Here is a 12,056-nt window from a genome sequence, read left to right as displayed (position 1 = left end):
GTACAAAACATACCTGTGGCAAGTGACAGGTATGCAGAAGTCAGTGGGCACATGGTTGCTCCAGCAAATGTTAATAGAACTCCCCCTGCTGGTAATTTTAATAATGACAGCTTGGTAAACATAAACTTAACCCCTTCAACAAATCCAGCAGGTCATTATTATATAGCTGGCCAACACCAACATGCCCCTTTAAGACTACCACCTCTCATGCCCGAGGGGTGGTCAAGAGGTAGAGGACGCCCGCATATAATTGATAATACTTCTGCGGCATTGGGTGCTCCCCGTAGGTATGAGTTACAATCACCCCTGCTATTCTCACAAGATGAAATGATGTGGAGTCAACCATCACAACCTACCCAGGGATCGTGGTAGGGACGTCACCCTTCATCAGATGATGTCTCATTCAGACCCTCTGGTACAGATAATACATGGCCTCGCCGTGATTACGTGGCAATGCCAGTAATAAATATGCCAAACCCACCGTTACCCAATCAGAACAGATTCCCGCACCCAACAATGCAGAATATAGAAAATGTTAATACCCCCGCAGCTTGGCCCCAGCCCTTTCCACCTCCTGCTTTGCAAAGCAACCTTAGTACAGACCCGCAGTGGACAGCCCCCTATCCTCCACAAGATAGGAGACTGCCCCATGATTATTTTAACACAACGTCACAAGTTCAAAGCCCATTCTCCCAACAGGTTTTTGGCAGAGTAACATTGTTTTGGGAGCTGATAATATAGGTCCTCAGGCACCAGCCCTGGGTTTTAGAATAAATACGGGTATCGATATAGCTACACCCGCCTATGGTGTAGGACAAGTAGGGGTTGGTAGATTTGATCCAGTACCTTTGGCTAACATATCCTCTCACCCAGTAACACAGGAACGTCAAGGAGCTGTATCGAGTGTTGTAGAAGCAACCGGGTCCTCGTCACAAGGAGCACCGATAGGAGAAACAACGCTTCAAGCAAATAGGACAACTGATAATACGCCCCAAGACAGCTCATCACAGCAGAGACCGGGGATCTCGGGTACTGCAGTCGGTGAGAATGATGTTTTAATTATGCACCAGTCACGAACACAGACACATAGTCCCCCTATGTCATCTACTGATGACGATTCGTCGGATGACGAACAAGGCTCGCGCAAGCTCCTTAGATTGTTGAAAAATCACTTGAGTCACCCAGCTAAGATAGCGTCCTCATCAATGACTCCACGAGCTGCGTTAGGTGGCCCCATGGTACGCTGTGACAATACAGCGCTGTTAACAGGTGTGAGGCCATGTATGAAAGACCGAATTAGAAAAGGTGCGTTTGTAGATATGTTTTCACTTACAAAGAAAAGTAAGAAAGATTTGGCAGCGGTTTGTGCTAAAGGGGGTATCGGTGAAGAAGCGCATCGCTCTTTTAATAATTGGGTTTCAGGCTACTGTGTTTTTGCGGCATGCTATTTAGATACCAGACCAGCAGCCTTAATTGACGTATGGCGTTATCTTCATTTGATAACTGAAATGGCAAATAAGGATGGTCATAATGCGTGGAGGAGATATGATGAGAGCTTTAGAGAGAAGGCTGAAGGGCTAGATCGGATACCATTTGAATGTAAAGATATGGAAACTTGGTCTGAACTTATGCGCCCTTCGGGTGGGGGTCAATTTGGAAATGATAGGTTTCCAGGAACTGGGGGGTATAGTGCCCCCGTAGAAAGCAGAATAGATGTTTTGCTTTCAACAATTCCACCTGCGGCAGAGGAGAATCATGCAGGTATAGACATACCTGCACGATTTGTAGAGGTCCTCATTCAGCAAAGGATTGTACAAGGAATACAGCGACCCATGGAAGGGGCCGTGGTATGTCAGGAGCTCCTGCGCAAGGCTCCTTCACCAGTTAATTTGGATTGTTTATATAGATGGTTGGGTTTCTTTCCAGACACCCTGCATGCCAAATTTCTCCACAACGGTTTTACTGATGGTTTTAGGTTGCAAATTGCTGGACTGGTGCGGTCCAGTGATGGCCGGAATTTGAAATCAGCGTCTCTCCTTCCCCAAGTATTGTGGGATAAAGTTAATAAGGAAGTCACCCTGGGACGTATGTTAGGCCCATTTAACTTACCTCCTTTTGCGGATTTAATATTGTCCCCTGTTGGTGTTGTACCAAAGAAAACGGCAGGTAAATACCGTTTAATCCAGCACCTGTCTCATCCCCCGGGTTTTTCAGTGAACGATGCCATTGACGAGAGACACAGTTCAGTGAGCTATCAGTCTTTCGAAGAGGCTTTGAAGCTTGTTAGATCATTTGGGAAGGGTGCGCTTTTAGCTAAAATAGACGTAGAATCAGCATTTAGATTGCTTCCCCTTCATCCAGAATCTTTTAGATTCATGGGTTTTAAATTGCAAGACGGCTACTATATTGATCGCTGTCTTCCAATGGGATGTTCGGTATCTTGTTCATATTTCGAATGTTTTAGTATCTTCCTGCATTGGTGTATACAAGCAGGAACAGGCCACGTTGGCCTGGCTCATTATTTGGACGATTTTTTATTCATTGGCCCAGCCGCATCGTCAGTTTGCGCAGATGTATTGTTTTCGGCAAAATCTCTTTTTGCCGTTATGGGAGTTCCAATAGCCCATGACAAAACTGAAGGCCCTATTGATTGTTTGTCTTTCTTGGGTATAGAAATCGATACTACAGCAGGATGTTGTCGTCTACCCAAAGAAAAGATCGATAAGTTAATTTTCGTTATCTCGGAAGTGTTAAGTTCAGACACAAGTACTTTGAAGGGGATACAGTCATTGTTAGGATTATTGAACTTTGCTTGCAGAGTCATTCCGATGGGAAAGATTTTCTGCAGAAAGTTGCAATTAGTTACAGCGGGTTTAACGAAGCCCCATGCTCGGCTTCGTTTAGCCTTGGACATACGATATGACCTTCGGATCTGGTCCACATTCTTAAAAGATTTTAATGGAGTGCGGATTTGGCAGTCTCCTATTGTATCTAGTTTAGAATTAGAGCTCCATACAGATGCCTCCGGAGCTCACGGCTTCGGAGCCTTTTTAAAAGGAGAATGGTGTGCTTCCCCTTGGCCGATAGAATGGAGACAAAACGGTTTAGTAAAAAATCTATTGGTATTGGAATTATTTCCAATAGTATTGTCCCTTGAATTGTGGTCCAGTAGTTTGTCGGGCCAAAATGTAATTTTTTGGTGTGACAATTTAGGTGTCGTCCAGGCCATTAATCAACAAAAGTCAACTTCGTTACCTGCGGTCAATCTGTTGCGCAGACTGGTACTTTTGTGCTTAAAGTTCGATATCTCTTTCCGGGCTAAACATGTCCCAGGGATAGAGAACCAGGTAGCCGACTCGTTATCTCGTTTTCAATGGAGTCGGTTTAGAACACTTGTCCCACACGCTAATTTAATTGGAATTCCTTGTCCTCTTTACGCTTGGCAGATGGTCGAGTCGGTATAAAGGACTTGGCGGAAGCTTCATTGGCTCCTTCTACTAGACGATCTTATCGTGCTTCATGGCAACAATGGCAATTATTTCTGAACACATGCCCGGGTGCTTTTCCCTCAGGTCAGAATGAACCCATCTTAGAATTCATGTGGAACAGATATGTAAAGGGTGCTACTAAATCTAATATGGCATCTACACTTGCTGGCATTTCCTTTATGGCACGCCTGCATGGGTTGCCAGACCCAACAAAAGGATTCATGATTTCTAAAGCGTTGAAAGGTTGGGCGAGGGTACGACCAGTAGAGGCTGACACTAGGCGTCCCATTTCCATTGAAGTATTGAAACAATTGGTAGGGGCACTTGCATCAGTTTCCTCCAATACATATGAAGCATTGTTATTTAGTACAGCTTTTTGTATGGCCTTCCATGGGGCTTTTAGAATAAGCGAACTAGTGGCAAAATCTAACACCGATATTGGAAATGCTTTATTGGCTAAGCACACACATATTTATTCTACACATGTTTCTTGTAAGTTGACCCGATCAAAAACCGATCAGTTTAAGCCTGGACAGTGGTTCAACATATGTACACACGAAGATTCAAACATTTGTCCGGTGATATTGTGTTCAAAATTTTCTTTGATTCGTCCTAAAGGAGGGGATATGTGGCTACTGCACGCAGATAGATCACCGCTTTCTAAATTTCAATTTAATGCCCTATTTAAACGTTCATTAAGCTATATCGGATTAGATCCGTCCTTGTATGGTACCCATTCATTTAGAATTGGGGCGGCTACAGCTGCAGCTGAGAAGGGTGCTTCCCCTGCGGACATACAGGCTATTGGCCGTTGGAAATCCGAGGCCTATAAAACTTATATTCGCCCGCAATCCTAGTTTAATAGGCTTTTGCCTCGCCAATTCGTTAACCCATGGCTATGCTGCTTGTCGCTTTTAGCGAGGGCATGAGGGGATTTTTTCTCCGTTTCTCCTGGATAAAGGCCTGATTGGCTATTGGCCTCCGGGGTGTCTCGGTTTTTTTGTCCTTCATATGGGCTAACTTCCCCTACCCTCCCTCCCACACTCACGTGTCACGATTAGATTGATTATTAGCAGCCTGTGCGGCTGAGTTAGTATTTGCAAGTTAAAGCGTCACATTATTTCTGTGGCTGCTTGGTTGTTATTGCAATAAACAATGATATTAGTTCGTTTTGATAAAGCTGTTCGATCGGTGAGGATTTCGCTTGGTTATATATCCAATGACATTAGTCGGATTAGTAAAGCGATCCTGGATTTAAGACGGACATGCTTGGTTTTGTATATTTAACGAACTTTCATATAAGTATTGGATCTGCTGTTGTATGCAGAGAGCAGTCCCCTTTACCATATTAGATATTTATATTTCCCACATGGGCATAGTGGCATAAGGTTCTTTGGTAAAGCTGTCCGGTCGTTAATGATTTCACTTGGAGTGACATTTCCAAGAATATTAGTAAGCTGATTTTAGATTAAGACGGACACGCTTGGTTACATGAGTTAAAGAACTTATATAGAGAATTGATCTACTGCTGTGTGCAGGGGTCAGCCCCTTTCATTTAACTTACTAAATACTTACATTGCTCTAATTGAAATAGATATTAAATGGTTGATAAGTGAAACATGTTTCTTTGGTTATAGGTGCTCTGAACAGGAAGACAACAATATGGGTGTTAGGCCACTCATACGTTTTTTGGGCAGAAAAACACAATTTGGCCTATGATTGGGCATTATTTCCCAGCCCAGTAGCTATAAAATGGGTGGGAAAAAGGGGCCTTAGATGGCTTTCGATTAAAACCCTACTTGAAGAAGAAATTAATAGTCACGGTTCCCCTGATATTGTAGTTGTGCATGTTGGAGGTAACGATTTAGGGCAAGCTAAATCACTAGAATTAATTATAAACATGAGGGAAGATTTTAGAGCTATGCATGCGAAGTGGCCAGAGATTAAATGGTTTTGGTCCCATATTATCCCACGTCTTAACTGGAGAGTTACAATTGCTGCTCCCAAAATGCAGTCCATACTAAGAAAGACCAACAAAGCTGCAGACAAAGTAGTCCTTGCTTTGGGAGGTTCAGTAGTTGCGCACCCATGGATATCCGTAAAGGATACCCAATTCTTTCGCCCTGATGGGGTCCACTTAAATAATGAAGGTTTAGAATTGTTTATATTGCAGATTTATGGGCAGTTAGTTTCAGTGGTCAGGGGTTCATATGGCGGGCTGTTAACCCGTTAAAGGGTTTCAGCGGTTGGTAGGAGAGCGGTGCAGTCAGTGACTAATCGAAGGTGCTACCGTTTAATGGCCGCACGTTGCTGAACCTTTCGCAGTAACCCGACTCTTGGTCCTCTTGGGCGGAGGGTCCCTTAGCGCGCCTGGAGCGGGCGCGTTATTGTGAGTCCAGAGGGGGGCAGTAGCGCTGACGCCAAGTTTAGCTCCGGCCAATGTAAAGACTTGGAACTCGTAAAGTCTTGGAACAGTGGCTAGTGAGGTTTACAACTGTATTGGTTTCAAGATTAGTTGTTAGCTGACTGCGTTGCTCTCGCCGCCATGACAGTTCAAAAAATGTCATTAATAAACTGCGACCCCTTACCAAATATATATACTGTGTCTGTGTGGTTATTTTAGTTAAGTATAGATAAGAATTTAACAATAAAGGTTATAAGTTGTGTCAAGGTATTAACACTGAGCATTTTAGTTAAAGTGAAGCCTTAAGCTGAGGGCAATTAAAATATTGTGTTATAGTTGACAACACGAGCCCTTAAGAGTTAAATAGTTATCACTGTCAGCCAATCGTAGTTAAAAGGGGGAGTGGCTAGTGAAGTGATAAATCACACTAGGGGAGTGGGCTGGCTCTCTCTTGGTTCCTGGTCTGCGAATACCCCCCTCCCACCCAGAACAATTGTATTGATATGTTGTTTAATTCTTTTTTCTTATAAAAGGCGCAGTTTGGTGGGGGAGTGGTGCAGTCAGTGACTAATCGAAGGTGCTACCGTTTAATGGCCGCACGTTGCTGAACCTTTCGCAGTAACCCGACTCTTGGTCCTCTTGGGCGGAGGGTCCCTTAGCGCGCCTGGAGCGGGCGCGTTATTGTGAGTCCAGAGGGGGGCAGTAGCGCTGACGCCAAGTTTAGCTCCGGCCAATGTAAAGACTTGGGACTCGTAAAGTCTTGGAACAGTGGTAAGTGAGGTTTACAACTGTATTGGTTTCAAGATTAGTTGTTAGCTGACTGCGTTGCTCTCGCCGCCATGACAGTTCAAAAAATGTCATTAATAAACTGCGACCCCTTACCAAATATATATACTGTGTCTGTGTGGTTATTTTAGTTAAGTATAGATAAGAATTTAACAATAAAGGTTATAAGTTGTGTCAAGGTATTAACACTGAGCATTTTATACACTATTATTAGGGGAGAAGGGTGTTACTAACACTATAGACTATTATTAGGGGAGGGGGCTGTTACTAACACTATGCACTATTATTATGTGAGAGCGGTGTTACTAACACTATACACTATTATTAGGGGAGAAGGGTGTTACTAACACTATACACTATTATTAGGGGAGAAGGGTGTTACTAACACTATACACTATTATTAGGGGAGGGGGCTGTTACTAACACTATACACTATTATTATGTGAGAGCGGTGTTACTAACACTATACACTATTATTAGGGGAGAAGGGTGTTACTAACACTATACACTATTATTAGGGGAGAAGGGTGTTACTAACACTATACACTATTATTAGGGGAGAAGGGTGTTACTAACACTATACACTATTATTAGGGGAGAAGGGTGTTACTAACACTATACACTATTATTAGGGGAGGGGGCTGTTACTAACACTATACACTATTATTAAGCGAGAGGAGTGTTGCTAACATAACACTATACACTTTTATTAGGGGTGGGATGTTACTAATGCTATACACTACTAGGGGGGTTATTAACGCTATACACTATTTTTAGGTGGGGTGTAACTAACGCTATACACTATTATTAAGGGAGTTACCAATGCTATACACTTTTAGGGGTGGTTATTAAAGCTACACACTAATATTAGGGGTGTATTACTAACTCTATACACTATTATTAGATGAGAAGGGTGTTACTAACACTATACACTATTATTAGGGGGTGTTACTAATGCTATACTCTCTTAGGGGGTTTTGTTACTAATGCTATACATTATTTGTAGGGGGGTGTTACTAACACTATACACTATTATTAGGGGAGGTGGCACTAATGCTATACACTATTATTGGGAGGTGTTACTAATGCTAAACACTATTATTAGGGGGTTGTTACTAACGCTATACATTATACACTATTATTTGGAGAAGGGGATGTTACTAATGCCATACACTATTATTAGGAGTGGGGGAAGGGTGGGGCATTACTAATTCCATACATTAGTTTTAGGGTGGGTGGAGGGGTGGTGTCAATAATGCTAAACACCTTTATTAGGGAGGGGTGTTGCTATCACTACACACTATTATTGGGGTGGGGGAGTAGTAACATTATACACTATTATTAGGGGGGTGAGCGGGTGATACTAACGCTACACACTATAAACTATTATTACGGGGAGGGGGTGTTACTAACTCTATACACTATTATTAGGGAGGGGAGGGAGATGCATTACTAGCACCATACACTATTACTAGGGTGGGGGTAGGAATGGTGTCACTAATGCTATACACTATTATTAGGGAGGGGTGTTGCTATCAATACACACTATTATTGGGGTGAGGGTGTACTAATATTACACTACACACTTTTTTGGGTTGGGGGAGCACTAACACCACACACTATTATTAGGGGGTGGACATTCCAATAGTATAAACTATTATTGGAGCAGAGGGACGTACAACAATGCACACTATTATTGGAAGGGGGGATGCTGGGTCAGATTGGCCGACCAGGGTACTGGGTGTTCCCCACTGCATGTGGGTACCGCTCTCTACTTTAGAGGCAATTAACCTATCAGTATTTTTTTTTGGACTGTGAGAGGACATACAAACTCCACACAGATAGGGCCCTAGCGCTGTGAGACAGCAATGCTAACCACTGTGTCACATCTCAGTGGTAAAATTCATTTGAGAGTTATCTTCATGATGAGAAGCATTGTTCCATTATGTATGATGAATAAACATGGGCCAGGGGCAGTATGAAAGGTTGAAGATGATGACTGCACCAGGTAAGTAATAAAACTGCTGTATGACATGCTCTATTGTTCATGTTACAATAAGAATAGATTGCTTTAATTATACCATTGCAAGCAGTGGACATAAATTGAACTCCTATTTATGTATTAATTGCTAGGGTGCAGTGTCAGACACAGGAGTTTTTTTTTAATAAAATACTAATTATATCATGTCAGGGCTGCTTTGGTGGGAAGTAGGCTTATTCATTAAATGTGAATACTATTCATTTAATTCATTGGGGAAGGGAGGCCTAGAGGCATCACGCATTGCTAGGCTTTCCATATTTCCTGAGTACTTTTTTCCAAACGGGGACCCACCATTCCAAGATCCAGACAACCAGATCCTGAGCTTAAGACACCAGCAGCAACATAAAATGAAAACCTCAGGAGCAGGTAAGAGAGAGCAGGACAGTCACGGACACTGCCAGAAGAAAAGGAAACTCACTCAGGTCATGTGACCAGGGCAGTGGATTTTCTTTTCTTTTTCCCCTTTTAGTGGCTAGCCAAACCTCTCTGGCCACTTACCATGCCCCTTTAGTGGAGCATGGACTATTTTATAGTCCCTAACCATTTCTTTCCCTCGGTAGGCCCTTAATGCCCCAGTCTGACACTGTGAAAAGCTATTAGTGGACTAATTTATTAACTATAAAATAACTCTTCATAGCTCTGTACTCATAATCTGTTTTAGGTTCAAATATAAAATGTCTAGACGATTACTGGTGATAAATGATATGGGTGACCTTGGTAATGTATATAATGTATTTTTTTCATATAAATTATGCAATTAGCTATATTTTGTTTGCAAAGTCATCTTAGGAGAAATCAATAAGTGGAATTAATTAATTATGATGATTTTACCTTGAATGTCCACAATTCATTTAAGATCAGTTTCAAAGAATCATACTTAACATCTAGAAATTTATATCAATGCAATATCATACATTCTATGATCAGATTACATTAATTAATTCTTTTACAACAGTTTTTAATTTCTGCTGTAAAAGAAAAACTATTAACTTAAAGTACTTTATTTAAAAAAGAGGAAAGGTAATGCTGCATGATGGACTGTCTCCTTAATATAAAAACAATAAGAACCACAGCACCCCCAATTTTGACATTTTATTTACCTATTTCCAGTTTCTTGTATAGTAGTTTAAAAACTCTGATATATAAAAAATAAATATCCATTTTCTTGCTCTGCCTGTAATTGAATGTCTGCAGTTTGGACATGGAGTGAGAAAGAAATGAAAGTTTGTGAAAAGTAAAAAGGCTAGAAATAGCGAAAGGCAAATGCCATGCATGGATTCAATAGTAAGTAATTTAATATATTAATGTAGGGTCTGCAGGTTATTCCAGATCCGCTAACAGGGAGAGGAAGGAATATTTTCACGCACAATAATGTGCATGATAATGTCATCCAACATGGCTCTTGTTTGTGCTGGAAGATATAAGAAGTGCAGCCAGGGAAAGAGGCATGCTCTTGAAGTGTCAAGACATGCAGAATATTTAAAATATGTATAATATATAACACATATAACTTATATGTATTGTAGTTTTGTTGACTATTTCAATACTGTCTATTTTCTTTTGGTACTCTTTATTTATATGGACTCCATTGTTACTCACCAGCACCACTTCTGCCGGTTGAGCCAGCAGCAGGAGATTTGAAAAGTGGTTCAAATCATTGAATTAGTCATCACATTAGACAGGTAGCGGGAGATTGAAAAACATTATAAGTGAAAGAAGTGGTAATGATGACCATAATATTGACAAGTGCCAAAAATAAGCTTTATTGAAATAAGTTTAAATTTAAGTTTATTTTTTTATATATATAAGGTATGCATTATGCAAATGTATTAATATTCTGCACCTGAACAAAATTTCCTTTCCTTTTCACGGGGGTGGGGTTTCCTATGCACTGCCTATGGAAGTCTCCAACTGGCAAAGAGGTTTCAATTGATTTACATTGGCAAGCATCCAGCTGGCTGGGTAGTATTGGTCATGGGCCATGGCCTATGCGGCCATTCAGTCACCATCTCAATATTAGTCCGTGGGACACTTGTAGGAGGCTGTATCAAGAACTACCAGGCTGGATGAATTTCATAACATTAATAGGGTACCGGACCAGGAGTCACTTGTTCTCTTACCACCCGACACAATCTGCCCCTATTGTTAAGAACAACAGATTTTCACTTTCCTGTGATGTTAGTTGTGATATTGGCATCTCCCAGATGATGCTAACAGAGTATTTCCATTGTAACAGCCTTTTGTTTTATTGTAAGGAAGGCAAACAAAAGTCACATAAACATTCAAATTCCCCTTGGTGATCCCTTGCACTAATCTAACATAGACCAGGCGGTAAATATATTATACCCCGGTTTTTTCATCTCACGGGAGATCGGCGTCTTTGCAGCTAAAATTTAAAAGGGCGATGGCTTGTAAAGGCAAACCTTTACAAGCCATCGCCCCTTTAAATTTTAGTTGCGAAGACGCCGATCTCCCGAGATATGAAAAACACGGGGTATGATATATTTACCCCCATATGTCTACTAGATCAGCCAGCTTCTCCTGCATTGATCGCTGCACTCACAGGAAACACATGTCTTTCAAACCATAAGCATTTTCCCAGCTCTATCCTGATAGACAAATGGCAAATCCATGTCTTCCCATCACCATCCTCTGAGTTTGACACAACCCACCTCCCTTAGGTAAAGCTGATTAGGACAGATGCACTGTCTTGACTATCTGATTGCCTCATCACAGCCATACCCTGGAACTTGTCATTGCCTGCCTAACACACATGGTAAGTTGCTCTCTCTGTTGCGTAGTAAGCAATTATCAATGTGCTAAAAACAAATCTGCTTAATTATTCATCACCAGAGAGATGCAAATGAGTGGTACTATCAGTACTACCGGTATTAGATACAAGCTAATTTTGTTTATCCAATTGACTTGAAAAAAAAAATGGTTCAGATGTGGCCTTGCTAAACATTTATTTGGACTTACTACTGGTAGGTAAACTCTATGGGGTATATTTACTAAACTGTGGTTTGACAAAGTGAAGATGTTGCCTATAGCAACCAATCAGATTCTAGCTGTCGTTTTGTAGAATGCAATAAATAAATGAAAGCTAGAATCTGATTGGTTGCTATAGGCAACATCTCCACTTTTTCTAAACCCACAGTTTAGTAAATATACCCCTATGGGCCTGAGTCATTAAGGAGAGCAAGGCAAAAAAAGAAGTACATTTTATCCTGGACAAACCATGTTGCAACACAAGGCGTACAAATTAGTCTATTATTTTGCACATAAAGAAAATACTTGCTTTTTGTCATGTAGCACATAACTTTATTTTTGCACTGAA

General features: G+C 41.3%; 1 long non-coding RNA gene across 1 annotated transcript; it reads left to right on the top strand.

Annotated features, from left to right (window-relative positions):
* Positions 1-722: 722 nt before the first annotated feature.
* LOC142141419 (uncharacterized) lies at positions 723-5,863 on the top strand. The gene is made up of 2 exons (XR_012688666.1): positions 723-1,041; positions 3,447-5,863. It is a non-coding gene; the product is annotated as an uncharacterized LOC142141419 (long non-coding RNA).
* The last annotated feature ends 6,193 nt before the right edge of the window (positions 5,864-12,056 follow it).

This window comes from Mixophyes fleayi, chromosome 2, assembly GCF_038048845.1.
Source record: "Mixophyes fleayi isolate aMixFle1 chromosome 2, aMixFle1.hap1, whole genome shotgun sequence".
Taxonomy (NCBI): Eukaryota; Metazoa; Chordata; class Amphibia; order Anura; family Limnodynastidae; genus Mixophyes; species Mixophyes fleayi.
The sequence above is the reverse complement of the archived record's forward strand: the minus strand, read 5'-3'. Positions and strand labels throughout refer to the sequence as shown.